Consider the following 18,602-nt stretch of genomic DNA (forward strand, 5'->3'; position numbering starts at 1 on the left):
TATTCTCTAATAATAACACTGATATGCTGCCTAGCAGTTCTCAGAACTTGAGGCGATACTATTACAAAAATGGATCACGGATTCACCACACAGCGCTTAGAAACACGAAGCAACCAAGAATTCTTAAAAAGATAACGTACTTTTGAGTGACATAATTGATTTAGTTTTAAAATTTTTAAAAGTTCTTGTAAAAAAAAATATTGAAGTAAAAAAAAAACTCCAAGATTTATGTGTTTATAATAGATTTCCTGAAAATATGTATTTACATAATTTTTTTTGTGAAAATATGTGTTTTTATGTGAAATAAAATTCGCGTTTTAAACTTGAAACTTCATGCAAATCTAGTCTTTCAGGTGAAGCTCCCTGTAAAGCAGATTTGAATAATTTCAAGGGAAAAATTGTTCCGGGACCGGGTATCGATCCCGGGACCTCTGGTTGAACGTACCAGCGCTCTACCAGAGGCGGGTAGCTCAGTGGTAGAGCGCTGGTACGTTCAACCAGAGGTCCCGGGATCGATACCCGGTCCCGGAACAATTTTTCCCTTGAAATTATTGAAACTTCATGTTCGGAATTTTTAACTTTGTTAATCATGTTTTATCGCACGCAAAAATAATGTTTAATTACATAGAAATCCGCTCCTTACTAATGATTTACGTAAAATATTATTCAAGCAAGGAAAAACAAGAGTTGATATTGCAAAAGAAACTATAATATCATGCAATAATTATCAACAAGTATAATAAAATAAATGTCAGCATTTTTACATACATCATCAGTGGGATGCGTACCCCTGGACGATCCCCAGTCATGTAACATACTTCAAGAAAATGAAGTACAACTTATATTATGTGGAAACACAATAAAGAGTTGAAGTATTATGGGGAAACGCATAAAACGAGTAGTCTACGTGTCTTCAAACACATTTTACTGTACCATTATTCCGTCTCTCTCACGACGAACCACTGTCCCACTATTCGTATTTCTTAAATGTTCGTTCAATCCATTTTTCAAGCTGAGATTAGACGTGAATTATCTTACCCGGAAGGAGTATCAACATGTAAAAGTTGTATGATTTTGTGAATATGGGTGATTCTACAATTAGGGGACAGTTTCATGTCTCAACACCGTGAAACTGTTCACTGTGCTGGCAGAGAAATTTAAAACAATTTTCCATAAAGAAGGCCTACACCCCTTCACTTTCCCTAAAGTTGTCTTGGAAAATTACTATAAAATAGGAAGGAAAAAAAAATACTATACAAGGTATAAGTGCCGTCCTTTTCACAGTCGTCGGGGACAGTCTACAGGATAAAAAAATATCCATACAGCATAGGGTCAAAACTTGATAGTTTTCCCAGAAAAAAATTTTCCTTATTTTATTTGCGTTATACTGGGTATATCGTTAGTAATATTACGAAAACAATGACATCAGTAGGTACATCTAGCAAAGAGTTAATATTAGTTTAAATAAATATTTATTGTGTTCTATTACGTTTTCGTGAAATTAAACAAAAATACATGCTTAAATTTGTTAATATTCTGGCGTGAGAGACGTAGCAACGTTCAGCAGGCAGTACTTTGCGCAGACGTAGGCTACGTACAGTACATGTCAGCCGAGTTCAAGCTCCCTGTCCATAGGTCTACTGCCGAGCGGATGACAGTTCAGTACCAGGTATTCGATAAACAATTTATAATGCCATTCACAGTTTAGGAATATCATGTTATTAATTTATGGAGAAAGTCGTCGTAATTCAAGTGCGGCAAGAAGAATGTACTGTCAACGTTTTCCTCAAAGAAGGTTACCTAATCGGCGAACTTTTGTAGCAGTTTCTCAACGATTATTAGAAACTAGGAGTCTCTTAACCTGTTTCGAAAATCACACAACCAGAAATTTGTTAAAAAATGATACTGCTTTACGGAAGCGGGATAGATTAAAATGTTGCATTAGAAAAAATTCGTGTGATTTTGTGCAGTAAACCATTATTGTTTATTTTTTAGACGTACGATAAAAAAATGGAGCAATATTGTTACATAAAATGGAAATTTACAAAAGTATAATGTTCTATTAATGAGATTGAAAGTTTGTAGCCTATTTGCTGCTCGTTTTATGTAAACAACAGTATTGTCATGGTCCGTTCCTGCATTAGAAGAGGACATCTGTCTTATACCGGTATGTGTGTACCCCCTTGAGCTGTACGTAAACAAACTCCCTCCTCCCCATCCAGCAACGTTGCAAAACGTCTAATACTCTAAACTTTAATAATTAGTTAAATATTGCAACTATAAAAAAATTGTAAGGACATTTTTTCTTCCTTATGACATGAATAATCATCAGTTAAAATAATTGCACTTATACCCCTTACACCCTGTATATGCAATTTGTCATGTCATTAGCATGGATGTCCATCATATGGTCTGTTGAAAATCAATGAAATATTTTCCCAAATGTCATTTTATTTCTCTGAAGTATAGGTATGTTTACTGCAATACAGGTATAATAATTAATATTCCTTATAAAGAGTAATTTGTCCATCATTGTAATTATATCTTAATATACTATTACTTTATCGCATTCCGTGCGGTAAAGCAGTTTCTGGCACGAGTTTTCAACTTTTTCTCTATTTATTTATTTAACGGGATCCAGAAATGGCTTCCGTCACCCACTATAAACTGTTTGAAAGAGACCTAACTTAATTTATAGTATTATAAAAAGAACACGGTTATAGACTATTGTAAATCATTAATGTATTTGCTGTTATATTGTTCGTTAGTTGTTTCACTCGCGATAAAACGAAAAGCAAGTTGGAGTTCTACTTCAATGCAGTTCTAGACAACAAAGTTATCCTCCTGAAGATTTTAAGGAGACAATGTTGCTGTCAACGCTGAAGAAAAGTAATGCCAAGAAATGTAACTAGTTCAGGACTATCAGCCTGATATCGCACTCGGCGAGGATTCTCCAGCGAATACTGAATCGACGTTTATATTCTAAGATGAAAGGACAGTTTGAAGAAGAGCAGTTTGCTTCAGGAAGGGAAAAGGTACGAGGGATGCAATTGGACTACTACGAAAAATCGGCAGAAGATACTTCGAGAAGAATAAAGAAGTGTATGAGTATTTGTGGACCTAGAAAAGGCGTTTGACAGAGTGGATTGGAATAAGCTGATGGGGATCCCAAAGAAAATATGTGTGGATTGGAAAGAAAGGAGGTTGTTCAGTAATCTTTATATGAAACAACGAGTCAAAGTCAGAATAGGAAAAAAAAAATGTCTGAAGGAACTGAAATATGGAGAGGTGTACGACAAGGATGTCCTTTATCACCTACCCAGTTCAACATCTACTTAGAGGATTGAATGAAGAACTGTTTTCAGAAATTGGTAGAGGTGATAGTAGGATAAAGAATAATAAAGTGCATAAAATTTGCTAATTATATGGCGTTGTTAGCACAAGAGAAGACGATACTAAGGGACATGCTACTGGAGCTAAATAGCACCTGGAGAAGTATGGAATGAAGATAAATGCAAACAAGTCGCAAGACCATGGTTATCTGAAGAAAGATGAAGAAGGTAAATGTGCTAATTCGAAATGAGGCAGTAGAGCAAGTGGACAGCTTTAAATCTTGTTGTGTATTATAAACAGTAACATGAGCTGCTGCCAGGAAGTCCAAAGAAGGATAGCAATGGTAAAGAAAGCTCTTAATAAAAAACGGAGCAATTTCTGTCGACTTCTGGAAAAGGAAGGAAAATACTAGTGAACTGCTTTGTGTGAAGTGTAACATTATATGGGGCAGAAACATGGGCATTACGACGAAGTGAAGAGAAGCGACTAGAAGCATTTAAAATGTGGATATGGAAAAGAATGAAGAGTGTGAAATGGACAGAGAGAGTAAGAAATGAAGCTGTGCTAGAAAAGGTGGGTGAAGAAAGAATGTTGCTGAAGCTGATCAGGAAGAGAAAAAGGAATTGGTTGGTTCAATGGCTGAGAAGAAACTGTCTACTGAAGGATGCACTGGAAGGAATGGTGAACGGGAGAAGAGTTCGCGGCAGAAGAAGATATCAGATGATAGACGACATTAAGATATATGGATCATATGCGGAGACTAAGAGGAAGGCAGAAAATACGGAAGATTGAAGAATACTTGATCTGCAGCGAAAGATCTGCCCTTGGGCAGAACTTATGCACCCCTGAAAACAACTGAGTAACGAATTTGTGTTCATTGTGACTCACTAGCACGCTGATAGTTTGAAGGTCATTTGCGTGACACAGATGACGTAAGTTTTAAATAGTAAATCGTGTGTAATTGACATGGCACTGTTTACTACGCTCATACAATATTTTTCGCGTTAGCGGTGCTGTCATCTTAGCGTTCTCTGCATTGCATGTGAAAACACTCGAACAGTCCGAGTGGAAAATGAGGATGTCGGTATTTTGTCACATCAGAAGATTCTGCTACTGTCATAACGTGTTCTGGAATGTGCATTTAAGCACCATCTACCGTCAACTGCGCGACCGTCGTCAGCGGTGTGTAATTAAACCTCCCACAACTCCTCTGGAAAGCAGAGATGAGTGCGTTATGGTTCTACTTTAGTAAGGGAATTTTCGTGGTAAATGTTCAAACGCTGTGTCTGCATATTTTGCCTTCTTGGTTAAAATTTACAATGATAAACGCATACAAACTCCGCTGGTTCAAGTTTAAATCCCAGATTCCAAACAAAAATATTTCTTCTGTTTTAATTAATTACCGGTATGCCTTTCTTCACCAGACGAAAGCTTGGAAAATTTAACAAGACACGTTTCGGGGACTGACATCAGAAGCCACGTCAATCTCGCTTACCTACAGGTCACTCGTGCGTTCCTCTTGCCAGCGCACAGCGTCTCGGTGACGTAGGACTGCTTATCACTGCAAGTCGAGAACTTCTACACGCTGCAGGCCTGTGGTGCTGACGTGCGCAGCGACCGACCGGACTTCCCACCAAGAGGACAGGCTGCTGCTCCGAAATCTGTGGTAGACAAGACGGTTTTCAGGCATATTTTCTCCGAAGATTTGTTTCATTTTGCATTTCTTTATAGTTCGAGTGGCTGTGAGCCAGTTTCACAGTTGTTTGGTATAAATTCTTTAACACTACATATCAACATTTTACTACTTTCTTTCAAATTCACGAATGGGGAAAATATGTACTATAAAGCTACACGTAGTCATGAGGAATTTATATCAGCTCGCTCAACAGACGATGTGGTCAAAACGTCTTTACCGGGGTACGACCACCATACCGGAAGGCCCTCTTTAACTTTAGTCAACCAATCATGTTTGTGAGTATTATTATGTTTATTAAAATCACTTGTCTGTTATGTTACGTTATCCTCAAGGGAAATACACGGTGAATCGCACTGACATGGCGTCATTTTGGTCCCTTAAATTCGTGCTTCTAGATAAAACCCTCATTCTGGCATGGGAAAGGAAAATTCTGAGAAGAATTATATGGGCCTAAAATGTAGAATGGAGAATGGCAAATTGGAGATAACAAGGAACTTCAAGAGGTATATGGTGAACCGCGTATAATGGGAGTAATTAGAAGCACAAGGTTTAGATGGGCCGGCCATGTTGAAAGACGTGAAGAGGGATCATTACTGAAAAAGATTTATAGAGGGAAGCCGGATGATAGAAGATGTGTTGGGAGACCTAGGAAGAAATGGGTTGTAGGCTTGAAGAAGATATAAAGCAGATGGGTATGAGAGCATGGAGAAGAGAATGGGCTTCTATTGCTAGGCAGGCTCTGTTCCTTCAAGGAACGTAATCGCCATGGAGTAAGTAAGTAAGTAAGATAAAACCCTCAGCAGAACACTAAAACTAGTCACCCTAGAATCCTGCATTTACCCAGTAGGCCTATTGCGCTATGTAAGTCAGACATGGTCACTAACACCTAAACAGACGAAAGCGATACAAATATGCCAACGGAAGATGATACGCAAAATTCTAGGCTTATCCTTAAGAGACAGATCACCAAAGAAGGACTGCTTCAAACGACATCATCTACAGATATCGCACATCTAGCTTTCAAAAGTAAGTGGAGCTGAATAGTCCACGTCGCAAGAATGGAGGACGACCGATGGACCTACAAGTCTAAACGGCTAAGTTATTCACATTTTTAACATGTCTTAACAGAAAAATTCTAGTCTACGTGCGGTCCGTCTAGAAGCAATAATTTCATATCCACGTGTTATATTTTTATCAGCCCTTCAGAAGAGCATAGCATTGTTTGGTACAGAAACATTACTAGAGAACCTGCCTGTATGAAATTTGTGTCATTTAACCCTTTCTTACCTATAGATACCATATGGTAATAATTAACTTTATAGCATTTATATACTTGTGTGTTACATATGAAGGTAAATTTTGCCGGATAACTTCTATTTCAATACATTTTCATCAATATAGTTTTGTTTCAAATGTTGCCACTCCCGTAACTTGGTCACTGAATTGGTCCTAATACAGCTATTTGTTTCAACATGGATTGCTTGTAAATTTAATTTGGGTTAGAAAGGGTTAACATCTTACTAAGATACAAATAATAATAATCTTGCTTAGTAAAGGTTTCGATTTTAAAAGGAAATATAGACTAAGCCCACATTTATTAATAATTTTTGTCAAAATTAATCTCATTCATATTTTATTCTAATTTAGTGTTTTAGGAACCTTTATATTAGCTAGTAAAAGAAAGAGTGGTTCCAATAAGCATAAATTGGCCTATTAATTGTTTTCATTAACCCTTACGAAGTCGCGCAGTTCCTCCTAACATTAGTACTTATCCACCGCTGTGGACAGTGAAACTAGCGGGTCCGGGATCAAATCCTGTTTGGGACAAATTACCTGGTTGAGGTTATTTCCGGGGCTTTTCTTCAACACATCAAGAGCAAAATGCTCATCTCACCCAGATGTTAGATAACCATGTCAGCTGATAAAGCGTTGTAAAATAACCAATTAAAAACATTAGTACTTGATTGGGGTGTTACTACACCTCAATTAGGGGAGAGTTGGGTAGTATCGGACATCGTGTAATATCGGACAGTGCGTTTCTTTCATCTACCACCAGATGGTAGTACCTGAATAACATGGTTACGTTTCTGTGTGCGACATCACAGAAACGTAACCATGTCATTCAGGTACTATCATCTGGTGGTAGATGAAAGAAACTCACTGTCCGATATTACCCGATGTCCGATACTACCCAACTCTCCCCTAATAATCAATGCTTTGTAATTAATATTTTTATTTCATTGTCTAGATAGGCCTATTGTTAAAATGGCCATCTTGTAATTAATTTTCAAATTTTAAATATGATGTTATAGGATAAATTTAAAAAAAATAGACACTTAGCAGGCACTACCCCAACAAGTCACCTTCACTGCCCGTGCACACTTAGAGAATGCACTTACACATAAACAGGATAATTGTATTAATTACACTTGAAAATAAGATGTATCAAAAGTAAGTCGTGTTAATTCACTGTGTCACTGTTATGCCCTTCCGAACTTTCGAAGCATTCCTCACACGCCGACAAGTATGCCTGTTGTATTAAAACATATTACGAAACGTCAATCGAACTATTTTCCTGCGTGTAATTCCATTGTATTCACCTATAACCTTATCGCTGTTAAAGATAATATTCGGATGTGCTGATTTGTATTCTGTGTTAATTATGACTACACTTTAGTTTTCCTTTAGACATAAGTTACACTTCTCAAGGGAAATTTGTCGATTGATGGTGAGGTACGGGTGTTGAAATAAAAATGCTGATTGCTTCAAGTTCACTTCCATGATGATTATTATTATTATTATTATTATTATTATTATTATTATTATTATTATTATTATTATTATTATACTTTTGGCATTTTGGATAGATAGATAGATCATTGTTGTCTTCAACTAAGATCAGACATGGATTCGAGAAGATAGGCCTACTTCAAGGAATTTCCCAAGAAATCAAGGCATAATTTGGCACAATGGTAATGTATCTTTTTATGTAAGTAAGCTAATTTAACACATTTATAAATTTATTATATAAAATAGTTTATTGCTACAAACTTTCTCTATTAAAAGGTTGCCACAAGGACAAAGTGTTATAAACAATTTTATATTAAAGTATAGATTTGTTTCTAGCCTAATTATTTAAGTCGTCCTGAATTTTAAATTACCTAAAATCAAGAAATCAAGTGGATTTCCTATGTATTCTGAATAAAACCGGCATAATAAGTGAAACAAGCGATATTAATTAAGTTAAGTGTGATTAGTGAAATTAACCAAACCAGTAAAGTGTTAAAATAAGTGAAAACAAAGTGAAGTCAGTCTTTTTCATTGCTAGATATAATTATGGTTTCAGAAATCCTTATTATTATGATTATGGTTATTGCCGGAAGTCGAACGCAGGAGCAAACCGTAGTACAAGTCATTCGACGTAACTGTAGAACATAAAATAGTGTCAGAAATAAAACATAGCACAACTGTTGTCCAGTAGTAGAAACGCACACGATACTTAGGAATATATACTGAGAAAAAAAAGTACAAACGTACATTTTCTTAATGTTGTAATGCAAGAAATGAAAGAACATCTTCATCCGACGAGGAGTATAACAGAGACTGCGATTACTGACGCTTCGGTTAAAATGCAAATTTCGTTGCCGCTGCATACGCGAAATTTTCTTCGCCGCCACCACTGCGAATCTTTCGCGTTGGTGTGGGGAGGCCTTTATATGGGTCTCCGAAGCTGATACAGGGACATCATTTTATTTTTACTTCTATTTTTATTGTACCTGAGTTTTTGAATGTACTTCACTCCCACCCCTTCTACTAATGAAGTTCAACCGTCCTCCACACAGATCCATGACCGCATATACAGTCATAGTAGCCTTACGTCATAGTGAACAGTACGTTCCAAAAATATGTTCGCGTTTTCCAGTGACGAAAGAGCTTTCAATATTGTATCATTTTCCATTTGTCTACGTCGCATCCCGGTTTCCCCCGCCTGCTTCTATTCGCCTCTCTGTAAATGCTACTGGCTGGGCTGTCTTAGCTCTTTTCTGGGAACATTAATTTCTGTTAGGAATTGGACGTCTACGTAATATTATACCCATACAATTGTTTAAAATAACTTAAATAAAAGGGCCTCGTTAAGTAATTAACTGTCACATAATTTCCTCCCTTTCTACGACGCTGCGACGTAACCACTTGGACGGAGAGTAGATAGCATGTCTGAGTAATTTTATCTTTTCGGATCGGGCAGAAGTGAAAATTGAATTTACGTAAGGCCTCTTTTATAGAGTAGGTACAGAATTATTTCAACATGAGTTACTAGTACGAAGTACGAACCTGGTAATTGGAATTAGGTACAATAGTCTATAGTGCGATAATATGCACATTAGAACTGAAGCCTGTATCGAAATGAACTGCCACCATTTTCAAAAATGTATTTAAATATCCATATTACAGTATGATTATTTTTCAATTTAACTTCTTTCTCTATAGTGTACGCTGATGTGCTGTAGACAGTATAATATACACTGCATAATGAATACGTACGCATGGAAAGCTCAGTTCGTGAGTAAAAACACTCATTGTTAATACTGTACTGTATTTTGATTAAACAAAAACCTAATGAAAATTATCAAACTCAAAATCGCGATATTTTCTAGTTTACGTAAATGGATGAACTACTTTTCTTCCCTCCTATACGTAGTAAAGTGATTTGTTTGTATATTACGCCAGTATCATCGAACTCCAGTCGTGGAAGGAGGTAGCAAACGGTGTTTCCGGTTCTTAATTGTTGATTTAAAGGTATAGCCAGGTTAATATTAGAAATGTTAGTAAAAATAAAATGATGTCCCTGTATAACATTTGAGATGTCGGGGCTTATGAGACACATTTTTAGGAATGGGATCTTGCTGTCAGGGCTGAAGCAGGATTATATATAATCTCATATAATATCCAGAGTAATGTCATTAATTTCAGGGGGTTATTCTTTGTGATATTTCAAACAAAATAATTAAATGCGATTTTTCTCGTTTCTGCTTCTTTTTCTAGTTCAAAATTGTTTTATATGAAGCATTTCATAGCGCGTTCTTGGAAAGCCATTGATTTAATTCCCAAAATTCTCAGTCAATTTAAGAGAGCGGTGTATTTTGATAATAAACTACTGAAAGAATTTTTGTTGTGTTCTTTAAATGTACATAAATTTCATTGGAAAAAATATAACTGTTCGTTCTGCAAAGAACCCTGTCCCTGAGAAGAATGCGGGCATTTACAAGATGCTGAACAGCTGCTGCAGTTGAACGCATCTACCACTTGCACAACTCAGACCAGCCATGAGTCACAAATAGGTAGTATAGATTGCAGCCATATTCTGGAATACTGTTTACTAGCTTATTCAAAAGTCTCATTTGCTAGCAAAAGATAATGATAAAAATTATGTCGTCTCTTTCGTCCCTTACAGTAATGTTCCTCTCTATGAACATTCAACGCAAAAGAAACGAGGACCTGAAAGAAAACCTGAGAAAATAGGCCTATACGTTTTGTTAACCCACCTGTTCCATCTCCATCATGAACTAGAAAACAGAGGGCAATCTTTCTGTCCAGGCCGTGATGAAGACTATAGTGAACCTATTACCGAGTATTGAATGCATTGCAATTTATTGTGAACAGTCATGATACGGACAATATTCAAGTTAAGAAAGCTTCAGAAAACTTGTACGTGGCATATTCTGATACGAAACTTTGAATTTATTTATTTATTTTATTGGGTTATTTTACGACGCTGTATCAACATCTAGGTTATTTAGCGTCTGAATGAAATGAAGGTGATAATGCCGGTGAAATGAGTCCGAGGTCCAGCACCGAAAGTTACCCAGCATTTGCTCGTATTGGGTTGAGGGAAAACCCCGGAAAAAACCTCAACCAGGTAACTTGCCCCGACCGGGATTCGAACCCGGGCCACCTGGTTTCCCGGCCAGACGCGCTGACCGTTACTCCACAGGTGTGGACGAAACTTTGAAAGACGCGGATATTTAATTTGGTTTTTAAGGTTTCACATGTTATATTTTTGCACGTAATTGTGCCTTTTACCTTCTTCCAATAATATTGTATTATTTGATATTTAGTATGTGTTATTCACTCAGTTTTTTCATGAATGTAGTAGTAGTAGTAATAGTAGTAGTAGTAGTAGTAGTAGTAGTAGTAGCAGCACAGTGTAATATATACAGTCGCGAAGCTCAATACGTAGTAAATATGCAAACAATAGGTAGTTGCTCACCACTAGGATCGCTAATATCACCTCATTACAGGCAATGCAAAATAGTACCGTCACAGTCTATTGTTTCTAGCACCCTCAAAACTCAAGCTTCGTGACTGTATATAGTAGACTGTGGTAGTAGTAGTAGTAGTAGTAGTAGTAGTAGTAGTAGTAGACGTGTCAGATTCTTGTACGTCAATAGTTGTAGAACCAGTTAATCAAAATCGGTTTCTAAGCTATTTTGGAAGCTGCTTTTGTACCTTACGGTTGAATTTGGAATATATTTTTGTATTTAACCTTCCCATCACATTGCAACTGAAAGTGAATTTCAACTTAAGGATTTTGTAAGATTTCTTTGCCAGTGTTAAATTCGAAAATTTTCCACTGCCGCAGAAACTGCTGTGTACATCGACCTGTATTTTCTTCGGTTCAGTAGCGAGAGTTAACCAGTTAGTAAAGGGCATTAATAAAATCGTAAGGAGCGGGACTTCGACCCGGATTTCGGACATGGAAAGATGATTCTCTAACCATTTGACTACCATTGCATGCAGAAAAATATAATTTGAAAAAAAAAATGTTAACCGCATAAGAGGATGTGGAAGAAGTCTGTACAACGTGGTTGAAATGAAATAATCGGTCTTGATTGGGCCCAGCCGGACGCGGGCCCACACGCACATGTGGGAGGCAATTGTGTTCAATTGAAGCGACCTAGTGACCACATATCAATTATAAATTCTTAAGAAAGTGTCGACACTTATATTTTATTTATGAAGCCTGCAGAGGCGATGTCAGCCGATTTTGTAATTTGCACTACATATCTCTTAACCTCGTCTGTCCTTCGGTATCATATATGACAGCTTAGAAATTTATTCATGTCATTCATTATGCGCTTCTATAGGTCCGTGGCCAGAGGTATCTTATACTATGCCATCTGCGCTTTCTGGTTATCATTCAGTTTCTTCTATTTACTTGTCACTAGAAGCCTCCAGTTGCTTGAATTTATCATTCCGTCTAGTCAGCAGCATGGCGGAGAAAAGCAAATATAATTGCCGATTTGTTATATGTTAAATGAAATAATATTAACTGTTGATACATTCTTACACATTACCTATTCACGTAATAATAACAGAAACATTGTTTGGGTTCTCATACAGGCGTACAACACTACATTGACGATACCTTTGGTCACTATCATGACGTATCATAAATCACATTACTATAGTTTTCTATAATAATATTGTATAAACCTGATAGCTGTTATTTCATGCTCGCAAAATTTTCATATAACCAAAAAAAATCTTTACAATATAATACACTTCACTGAAAAGTGGCACTGATATGAAGAATAAAGGTAGGGATAGTTACGAGTAAGTGGTGAGAAATGACAACAAACTAGCTCTACTAAAGTAGTTTGAAAATACGTCCATTTTTGTGTCGTCAACTGAATTCAGTGTGGAACTAGTAGAAGACTGTAAGTGCGGGTCAAAAAAAAAAAAAAAAGGATACTGTGCCTGTGTACTGCATAATACTCAAATAGATAGAGAGTTTAGTAAAAAATTGTGGGCAGAAACAATTCGTATACTAAGTCAATGCCTGTAATAGGGAGTATGTAAAGCTGCCAATCAGATTTGATCAGTGCACCCGTGTATTGTATAATACTCCAATAGATGGACAGTTTAGTAAAAAATTGTGGGCAGAAACAATTCATATACTAAGTCAATGCCTGTAATAGGGAGTGTGTAAAGCTGCCAATCAGATTTGATCAGTGCACCCGTGTATTGTATAATACTCCAATAGATGGACAGTTTAGTAAAAAATTGTGGGCAGAAACAATTCGTATACTAAGTCAATGCCTGTAATAGGGAGTGTGTAAAGCTGCCAATCAGATTTGATCAGTGCACCCGTGTATTGTATAATACTCCAATAAATGGACAGTTTAGTAAAAATTTTCTGGGCAGAAACAATTCGTATACTAAGTCAATGCCTGTAATAGGGAGTGTGTAAAGCTGCCAATCAGATTTGATCAGTGCGCCCGTGTATTGTATAATACTCCAATAAATGGACAGTTTAGTAAAAAATTGTGGGCAGAAACAATTCGTATACTAAGTCAATGCCTGTAATAGGGAGTGTGTAAAGCTGCCAATCAGATTTGATCAGTGCACCCGTGTATTGTATAATACTCCAATAAATGGACAGTTTAGTAAAAATTTTCTGGGCAGAAACAATTCGTATACTAAGTCAATGCCTGTAATAGGGAGTGTGTAAAGCTGCCAATCAGATTTGATCAGTGCACCCGTGTATTGTATAATACTCCAATAAATGGACAGTTTATTAAAAATGTGTGGGCAGAAACAAATCGTATACTAAGTCAATGGCTGGGATAGGGAGTGTGTGTGAAACTGCCAATCAGATTTGATCACTGTACACGTGTATTGTATAATACTCCAATAGATGGACAGTTTAGTAAAAAATTGTGGGCAGAAACAATTCGTATACTAAGTCAATGCCTGTAATAGGGAGTGTGTAAAGCTGCCAATCAGATTTGATCAGTGCACCCGTGTATTGTATAATACTCCAATAAATGGACAGTTTAGTAAAAAATTGTGGGCAGAAACAATTCGTATACTAAGTCAATGCCTGTAATAGGGAGTGTGTAAAGCTGCCAATCAGATTTGATCAGTGCACCCGTGTATTGTATAATACTCCAATAAATGGACAGTTTAGTAAAAATTTTCTGGGCAGAAACAATTCGTATACTAAGTCAATGCCTGTAATAGGGAGTGTGTAAAGCTGCCAATCAGATTTGATCAGTGCACCCGTGTATTGTATAATACTCCAATAAATGGACAGTTTATTAAAAATGTGTGGGCAGAAACAAATCGTATACTAAGTCAATGGCTGGGATAGGGAGTGTGTGTGAAACTGCCAATCAGATTTGATCACTGTACACGTGTATTGTATAATACTCCAATAGATGGACAGTTTAGTAAAAAATTGTGGGCAGATGGATGTTTACGCGGTCTTCCACCAATGCGCCGGAGACGAAGAGACCCATCGTCTCGAAGGCGCTGACAAAGTCCAACAAACATTGTGTGGTGAGGGTGATTTCTGTTTTGAAACTGTTGTTGGTACATGTGGAGAGCTCTTCTTGCGTTTCCGCGAGCCTCCCTTAACACATTACGATGTCGGCTAAGTCGGGAAATGTGTAGACATCTATTCTCAATTGATGATTACACTGAACTGAAAGTAAAAGGATTAAACGTTAAACGTAAACAAACAACAACAACCCTTCTCGTCTCTTACAAAGATCTCAACAAACAAACAAACAAACAAACAGGGGTGCACACATTCGCATACATTGACGTACGCCCGCGCAAAAACATTTTCAACGGTAACTTCGAAACGACGCGTCAAAAGGCATAGATTGTTTAACAAAAAGGTTCCTTATTGTTAGATCTATCACTCCTCAGAGTTTGTCTCAGAGGTTTTGAATCACCCTATATATATATATATATATATATATATATATATATATATATATATATATATCACGTAGTGTTGTTGCTGTTATTCTCTTATTCTTCTTCAGATGCTTTTTTTTTACCGGTAGTGTAGTTCCAGGTACAGAGCATCTTTACAGATCATCTTTTCTCCCACGAAGGAAATGTATTTTCTATATAATGTATATATTTAATGGAAGTATTATATTTGTCATGATTTCTAAGCGTAGTGTTGCTACTGGAATACAGATACTTACATTTCATTATTTGTAAGTAATTGTATGCATTTTTGAAAAACAAATAAAACTGAATGGATATCAAATTAAGTCCCGATAGAATCCCAAGGTATCACATATGATACGTAGCATAAAACAAGAATTGAGGTTATGATAAAAATTTTGATTGATTAGTGTTTGTCTTTGTATTGCCAATTATCCAATAAATAATATTTTAATATTTTTTTTTTACTTTAAATTTGTCTCGGGACAGAAGAGGTTAAGTACCATGCATTTTTTTTTCTGCTTCAGATGAACTGCAGCTTGAAGGATTATTGTGCTTGTCTGTGGAATTAGTGGTAGCCAGATGGTATTTGCCAACACGAATGCCATGGTATTGCCAGATATTCGCTTTAGAGTTGGGAAATTCTCGAAAGAAATCTGACCAGGTAATCGGTCAAGAATAATTCAAGAGTAGGCTCAGATCTTGAGCCTAGGCTACGCCGGTTAACAAAAAGTAAAATTGATTCAAGGATTTCTGCCATTATATTTGCAAGTTCCTGAATGTTTAGCCCTCTTCCACTTTCTCTCCGCACTTTTCTCTATTTGATTATATAAATTATATCGTACGCAGCTTGTAAACTTCCGATCTCTGACAAGTGGTAGAGCATAGTTCTTTGAACAAAACTTTTAATGAAGTTAGCTTCTCTCTTGTACTTCCATGTTAATGCACTAAACTATTATGTTTATAGAATGGATAGTTGCCTCTGGACCATCTTAATAATAAATTTTGGGCAGGAGAAAGAAATGTTGAACGTGCAGGAATCCGACCCTGTGAAAACCGTGCTTAATAAAATCGAATTGCTGCCTTTCCGGCACACCTCGCCTCTCCATAAATTGTAATTGCTCCGAAGTGAAGTGTGAAACCTTAGCGTTAACTCTATAACAATGAACTTGTATACTAACCCTAAACTGAGGAACTTCTATGAGAATGAACATTTCGTAGTTAAACTTCCCCGACTCAAGCGCGGTTTCGAGCTATTTGTAGAAAATTTCCCTTCTTTCTCACAGCTACCATTTTATTAAATCTTTCATTTACAGTTCCGTACATCCTAGTGTGCAGTGTTTCAATATTAATTCAGACCTGATGGTTTTGAAGTGTTCTCTTGTAAGAAGTGGTGGCTCGTAATAAAATATTATGTGTGTTCACAATTTTGTGTTCCAAAATCGAAGAGAATTTGAAATTGCATGTTTTAAGCCTAATATGAAATGTCATGATTCCAATGTTTCGCTGTCAAAAAAACCGTATATAAATTCAAACAACATAATAATAATAATAATAATAATAATAATAATAATAATAATAATGAAACCTAGTCTTTTTATTTCCAATTTTTCCTGGTAAGCCAGTTTACCCAGTTCTTTACTCTTCAAAATTACTTGAACAGAGTTCATTGTTTACGTTTGTTAAAAATTAATACATAACACAATTTACAAAAGCGTGTGTTCAGTAATATATTTTGATTCACAACACACTGATACACTATAGCCTATACCAGTACTCTAATCCCAATCGCATAGATTGATTACTATAAATACATGCCAGTAAATATTATTCTTAAATAATATATACCACCATACAGATATTTAAATTCATACCATCATCACATTCAGCCAGCACGTCTTTGAAAGTCAAACTATGCTATATGCCGACACTGAAGTATAGTAATTCACAAACTACACTCTCGAAGCAGCACTGTACACACATCCACATAAAGTAAACGTTCCGACAGTGAGATGCTGACACCTGCAGGCTAAAATACAGACTAATTAAATTTCCATCTCGAGATATAGCACGTAAACGATAGGCATCGATGCACCTGACATCTGTAGGATAGATTCGCTGTTCACTTAACGCTTTGTGCTCTTGACGAGTCATAAGCGGCCAGCGAAAGACAATTTTCTGCCGCGCATGCGTGAAATTTCTGTAACCTTCTTGAAAAGAGCACGGCTTGTACGTGAACGGATGTTGCCAAGTTTACATAAGAAGTTTATGCAAGATGCGGGAAGTTTAAAATACCCGATCCTGATATTATACATCCCCACTACGTCAATACGGTATTAAATAATAAAACTAGTCGTGCATTAATGGAAACAAGGTGTTCAAGTGCTCTTATGCTCTTATTGACGCACCGCCACTGCTTGTAAGTGAATAGTGCATAAATCAGAGTAAAATTAATGTTTGTATTTATATTTCAGAAACTGGTTGCCTACAGCAATTACCAATTACCGCGTGCTTTCCCAGCTCCACTTTGTCTCCTTTCTTTAATCCGTCCGTCATGTTGGCTGAAACAGCTTTTAGTAGCTGTGTAGAAGTAATAATTTCATGCCTTGTAATGTACAAAAATCGATTTCGATATTGAATTAACAGCCGCAACTGAACATGCAATTGAGATTTGATAGAACTTTGATGTCCGTGGTTACTAATATGGTGGTTGAATACCTGTTGCTTGAAGATAATAATCTTACCTGAAGACCGCGGCATGATCCTCCGATCCAGGCCGTGGGTCCACAACACACGACAGAGAGCTTGACGGGCCAGTTCCAGCTGGCTGAGGGCCCGCCGACCCACAATAACTTAATAACTGCGAGGGTGCAACAGCTATAACGGCGAGGCCTGGAGGTCCGGTGATCGCTCCGGATCCTTCCATGGCTTCCTACACGTCAAATCAAACGCCTCCAAGAAGACTATTCTTCTGTGGCTGAGTTTAAACAATACAGAAAGTGATACTCGGCGCCTAATTGTCCCATCCTATCTCAAGAACAATGCTTAAGAATTATCATATTATCAAGAGCCCAGAATTTCCAGGAACATAGGAGCCTTGCAGCTAAATGGTTTTTTGAATGGTTACTCTACGACGTTTTTTCAACTACTATGGTTATATAGCGTCTGAGTGAGATGAAGGCGAAATGATTCCAGGGTCCGGCGCCAAAAGACACCCGGCATTTGATCTTAATGGGTTGAGGGAAATTCCCGGGAAAACCTCAACCAGAATGTGAAACTGGGTCCGCTCGTCTCACGGTCAGACATGTGTGTGTATTTATGTGTGTATTTATTTACACTGCAAGTGGGCAAGCACCCGGTGGCAGTGGTATATACAATATTAACAATACACAATAAAATGATAACCAATACACAATACAATTTTACAACACATATACAATTTTACACACAATACAATAATAATACACAATACAAACAATAATAATACACAATACAATTTAACACAATAATAATAAAACATAAAATAAAATACCTAATTTTACAATACAACCTACATAATTATCTATAGGTCCTACATAAGTTTCAATAGTCTTTCACTTTACTCTCATCTCATTCCCTGTAGTGGCACTATGACGCATTTCACTGACACTTTAGCACACATTTCACTGACACTCTGTAACACATTTCACTGACACTATAGAACACATTTCATTGACGCTATAAATTATCACTGATCGGAACTGTTCACTGCACTGTAAAACCATAACTTCACTGACTCACCTCGCTTCACTGATACAACAGTTCAAATAAGTCAAATAATTACATC

At 36.8% G+C, this 18,602-nt stretch overlaps 1 protein-coding gene across 2 annotated transcripts in view; it reads right to left on the bottom strand.

The window, feature by feature from the left end:
• LOC138707422 (uncharacterized) overlaps positions 1-17,643 on the bottom strand; it is a 40,158-nt gene extending 22,515 nt beyond the window's left edge. For both annotated transcript variants that reach the window (XM_069836819.1, XM_069836820.1), the window contains exons 1-2: positions 17,521-17,643; positions 4,829-4,994 (exon numbers count right to left, since the gene is read on the bottom strand). The gene's annotated coding sequence lies outside the window, so the exon portion shown is untranslated. The remainder of the gene's footprint in view (positions 1-4,828; positions 4,995-17,520) is intronic.
• Between the last annotated feature and the right edge of the window lie 959 nt (positions 17,644-18,602).

This window comes from Periplaneta americana, chromosome 10, assembly GCF_040183065.1.
Source record: "Periplaneta americana isolate PAMFEO1 chromosome 10, P.americana_PAMFEO1_priV1, whole genome shotgun sequence".
NCBI lineage: Eukaryota > Metazoa > Arthropoda > Insecta > Blattodea > Blattidae > Periplaneta > Periplaneta americana.